Here is a 5,737-nt window from a genome sequence, read left to right as displayed (position 1 = left end):
TCCGCCGCCGGTCTCTGAGCGGACCGCCAGGAAATGGCAGCAGTCAGGCCGGGTGGGCGGGACCTGCGGGGCCGGGGGTGGGGGGCCGGTCCACCTGCTGCCACAACATGTCTGCTGGAGGACAGCTTCACAGAAACACACACCTCACCCAAAGGTTCATACTGTGACAACACAACGAGGAGTTACAAGTAGGCCAGAATAAGAAAACACCAACATGATGCTGCTGCTGCAGGAGGTCATGGTGTCCATGACAGGCAGACTAATGGAGGTCAGAGGGCACGATGATCAGTGACATGTTGGGGACACACTGATGTTTCTGAACAGTCTCAGCACTGAGGCTTTTTAAGTTATCAACCCAGAGCTGTAATAGCCCACAGAAGGCTCGCTGTTTCCCGCTGATTCAGTTTGTCAGAACAGAAACATGAAATATATGTAAACAAGAGCCCCCAAAATAGTAGGTTCAGCCCAGTGAAAACAGCAGAAGAGACAGACACTCACTGACCGGATCTGAACAACTCCTGACTAAACTGGCTGGGGTCCAGTTTCATTGTTTGCCAGCTCAAACGGGGGAAAAAACTTTGTTCCGAAATGTTGAGGCATTTCAGCCTATACAGGGATGTTTATGAAACTTTTCAGTCTAGACCAACCAGAGGAAACCTGTATGGACGACATTGAAAGAAGCGGAAATCTTCGAAGACAGTTGGTCTTCTGGTGAGTGGGAGTCTGCTCAGTAAATCCCACATCGCTCTCCACAGGTGGAGACTGAGGAATCATCAGACAAACAGATTCATCTCACACAGCAGTTGACCTTTGGTCCTTCTGGAGGTGTCACTCACATTACCTAAAATAAATGAAATCCTGTAAGTCTGCTGGAATATTCATCAACATGAAAGGAATTTGCTCATCGTTGTTTGTGAACACTGAGATCATGTTGAAGTAAAAGTGAAGTGAAATCTCCAAATGAATCATAGCCATTCCCCGCAGTGTCAATGGGGGGAGGGCCAGGTGGAGTCAGGGTCAGACAGTTTACAAGTTGAGTCCAGCTGAAGTAACATCTCTGATGTAAAACAACATGACATCACGTCCAAGCCCTCCCAAAGAGCAGTGAGGTGGGGCACAGGGCCAATACTACAACAATACACGCAGTACTATGAATGAAATCGTGTTGCTTTTACTGCCTGGCTCCAACTGCAGCTGATTGTTCTCTTACAACATTTCAAATGACAGTAAATGAGAGTGATAGGAGCAGAGCAGAAAAGGCCCAGGCTTCCTGTTAACAGGGCCGGTTGCTTAAGGGCCCAGGAATGTGGAAACAAACTCATCCCCCAAAGCCAACACGAGAAATCCTTTGGGGAGGTGTGAGAAACTAAGCGTGATTCTGAATAGTAGTAATATTTCAGAAACAGAGAGGCTCAGGGAGGGACCACTGCAGCCTGTCTCAAAAACAACGCCGACAGGACTGAAAGCACGACGCCACAAACTGACAGACAAACCAGAATCAGAAGCCTCTCAGATTTGGCCTGGATCTGATTGCATCTTGTAATTTTAGTTACCACACACATACACAGTCCATGACAGAGGGAGGTAATTTTATCTAATTAACCTGGGAAAGTGACCAGAACTGCAGTGTAAAACTGACATTACATCAGAGAGCTACAGAAACATGTCAGTGTAAAGTAGATTCAGTCCGGACTTCATTTCGCTCATCGGGTTCATTTGCTTAATTATAGGCAGCCGCAAAATCATCAAAAGGGCCAGCAATATAACCCACAGATTTGTGTACCCAAAAATATTTAGTATTCAAGTATTTGAGTAAACAGCTTCAACACATTATCTTCAATCTCCTCTTTATGGAAATCTGTGATAGCCAAAGTAAAGTCGAAACAAGCAATTCAAACTCTATGTGTTGGCTTTTTCACTTTAATTTGAATTACTAATATAATACTAATAATATGGGGGGTCGAAGAAAGAATAACTATTTTATATTCAATAATAATAGTTGTTCTGGGATTGGCTGGTGACTGTCCAGGGTGTACCCCGCCTTCGCCCAGTGTGAGCTGGGAATGGCTCCAGCAACCCCACGACAGATAAACAGTAGAAGGGTTTTTGTTCAATCCTGTCATTAGACCATGGGGTGGGTTAGCATCCAGTGTGTTTAAAAATACTGTACAAATGTTGTACATTTATTTTATTTTTATTTTTTTTTCATTCAGCTTCATTACCTGCAACGGTGGAATGGACATTTAGTGACACTGACAATTAATTGTTAATTGTCAATCAATTCAAATTTTACAATGAATCATGCAGTTTTAAACACGAAAATGAAAATAAATTGGTTAAAAAAACGTTAAAAACGGTTAAAAAATTGACAGTTTCAGACTTCCATACAATTCTGCTACAACATATCTACACAACAGGAAACAAAGCCCCATGTCTGAAAAGGATTCTAACGATTTTAGTCCCTTTGAAAGTCAGTGGGCCCAGGGCCAACAAAATAAAGGAATAGTTTCGACATTTTTCTCTTGTTTGTTGTCATAATATTTGTGTTAAATCTTTTTGTTTTGGTATTTTCACACTCTTGAGAGGAATGCCTGTTTGTCCTGATGCAAAGTTAGCTGCAGGAATATAACTTTCATCTATAGTTCTCATTGGGTTTATCTTTAGTAGTAGATCTCTCTCTCTCTGAGAATTGATGTGCAGAAATAAAGGAACAGCACACAGACAAACTGGGCTTACACAGGCTTATTGAAAGTCAACCAACACAAACCGAGAGTGGTGAGAGTGAACACAAAGCAGCTAAAAGACATTAAAAGACTTTCATGGAGCTCAGGGAGACTGCTGACTCAGGCGATCGTTCTTTTGTGGATTTGCTGTGTTTCCCCAGCACCACTTTGAGGGGGCGGGGGAGCTGTTAGGGGTAGTGCCAAAAAAACAAAAGAATAAACAAAATGCAAACACATTTTCTGTGTTACTTATTCAACTCTTTCACTTGTTTCATTTCAGCTGAGTGAGAAATAAAATGAGAGACAATAATGTGTTTTGTGATAATGAATCATTTGCTCAGACTGGTCAACAACTCCTTGAGGGGCAAGATATTATCACCATATCCTTTATAATATATAAATATAATAAATATATATGAATATATTTATCAACACACACAATCTGACAGCAGGAGGAGGATGGTAGTATTCCTGAGACAGGTGAGTTTTGACGTGCATGCTATAACTATCTGAGGTACACTGGGACCTTTTTGGTTAGAAGGATTAATGTCACCTTACAGTGGAATCTCACACTTGGCAAGACCGAGAACCTGAAGTGCATTTTAAATCATTGAGCTATTCCTTTAATGAAATTCATCTGAAAAGATTTGCTTCTTCTTCAGACTTTGCTCATACAACGTCCCATTAAGTTGCTCTGCAGTTCCCTTTATGTGATTTTCCCAAAAGTAAAATATGTAATTTAAAATGTATAATTTAGCTTCATCGTTCACGGCACAGGAGGGGAGTGATGTACACACTCCCCTCTGATGCCTCATAGTCTAATGAATGTTTGCTCCACTTTGTTTATTTTTCAGTGGCACCATTTCATTAGCGTGCCGTAGCTGTGATTTGATGCTGTGTTTAGACAGCTACACAGCTACACAATCATAAGAGGAAAACATCTGTTTACAATATGTCCCTGTTTAATCGCCATTATAATCCTCTGTCTGATCCAGAGCAGCATAAAAAGTGCTTCACAATCTTTTGGACAACAAATCCTGAAACTCTGGTGTTTAAAAGTCTGGATTTGATTGAAATCCTCCAAAATGTGGAAGAACATCCCATCTAAACACCCTTATTGTTTGCTTTGTTGATGCTGAAATGTTTGGGCCTTGCATCCCCTGGTGGTAAAGTTGAGGGATAAATTGGACAGCAGGAGAGCATTTGGTCTGTTCGTAGGAGGCTCCTGGTCTACAAGGGTCAGGACCTACCGAAAGCGGCCGCAGGAAAGAAAAACACAGAACCACATGGTCGCTGGTCAAGGCTCATCGATGGTCGTGGGCAGTGAAGGCTGGAAATCCTGGGCCCATAATTCACGTGGATGACCTAAACTTTGCTCAGACCTGGTCCAGCCCTTCATGGAACAGTTCAGAATGGTTTAGCGAACAACAATCAGTTCAAGGTGTTGACTTGGCTCCAAATTCCTCAGATCTCAATCCAGTCCGGCATCTTTGGGCTGAGGTGGACCAATGAGTCTGATACACGGAGGCTCCAGCTCACAACACCCACACATATCCAGATATATCCAGACACTACGGCTCACCTTCAGGGGCAGGCAGAGGTGTCGAGGGAGACAAAAGCAATATTAGACAGGCGGTCTTAACGTCATGCCTGATAGTTGTCATGATTGTTTCGTGATGCGTTTCTAAAAAGTGTCTCTTCAATGATGTTGTTTTTCTTTTCCTTTTTTCAGAGAAAAGTTCATCTAAAGCTTACATCTACAGTAAGGTCTGTTGTTCCAAACGTGCTTTGGTTCTAACTTAACATTAGCGGCAGATTGTTCTTGTCATTGGGGCATCAAGCTCTTTTGTTAACCAGTTGCCTTTCCCTTCATCCATTCAGTCAGTTATCCTGTTCGAATGCACTCCATGCTTCCCTACACTCATTTGATTCTAATTTATTTCCCCAAAAAGCAGACTCTGATTAAAATCTGTTTTATTCTGAGATATTGTGATCAGTGTCATGAATGGATGGTGTCTTTGCCTCTTACATGGGAAACCTGAATGAGAGACCTCACACCCAACATTTGACTTTCAATACATCTGCGGACCTTTCTGGAAACATGTTTTAATTTTGGACAATTTAGGGTATTTGAGGGAAGAGAAATGTGAGGGAGTACCTGTGATGATGCGTCACTCGTCCTGAACGTACGCAGTTCAGTCGTATGGTCAGTATTCATCAAAATATATCGTTTCCTGAAAAAGTATCGTTATGTTAAAACAGACGAGTGACACTCAAAGTGTGAATCCATTTTTTTTTTAAGAATGAAAGAGCATGATATATTGTCTATTAATGAGTTACCTGGTAAACAATAAATATTCAACTACTTCTTGACTTTATTCACCAATGTTTTGCTTCAGTCTTCACTGGTTTATAGTCCACTTTAGTCCGGTTTATAAACCAGCACCACTTCCTGGAATACATTAGTCAGTTCAGCCTCAATGACCACGAGGCCCCCAGTTAACACTGCTGATGGATCCGTTATGTTTGTGGGCGTGATGCTGTGGTCTGGGTAAGTGATTTCATCTTAATGTACATGCATCCTAACAATAAACGAAAGACATTCACAATAATTTCCTTTTGTCCTTGAGATGAAAGAAAACCTTTATTTGATGTCATGATAGGTTGGGGACATAAAGCGGAGATACTTCCACTCTCTGTGACTGCAGCAAGGAACACAACATCACTGCTGCCCGGTAAAGACACCCTCAGTCAAGTGGCAGCCAGGAGAAGAGATGCTGCCAAGCTGACACAGATAAATCGACAGCTACTGAAAGAGTGTCAAGAGATGAAGTTTGGGCAGAATGCAATGAAGCTTTTGTTTGTTACTTCTCTAGTTGTGTACCTGTCATTTAGATTTGTCGGTCTCATGACTGAGAATTCAATCTAAGAAACCTGACCTTCATTTCTTGCACAGACTTCTGGAAGAGAAGCTCCCTGCTTCGTGCAACCAAAGAAAAAGACACGACCAGCTG

The sequence above is a fragment of the Echeneis naucrates genome, chromosome 3 (assembly GCF_900963305.1).
Source record: "Echeneis naucrates chromosome 3, fEcheNa1.1, whole genome shotgun sequence".
In the NCBI taxonomy this organism is placed as follows: Eukaryota; Metazoa; Chordata; class Actinopteri; order Carangiformes; family Echeneidae; genus Echeneis; species Echeneis naucrates.
This window is presented reverse-complemented; position numbering follows the sequence as displayed.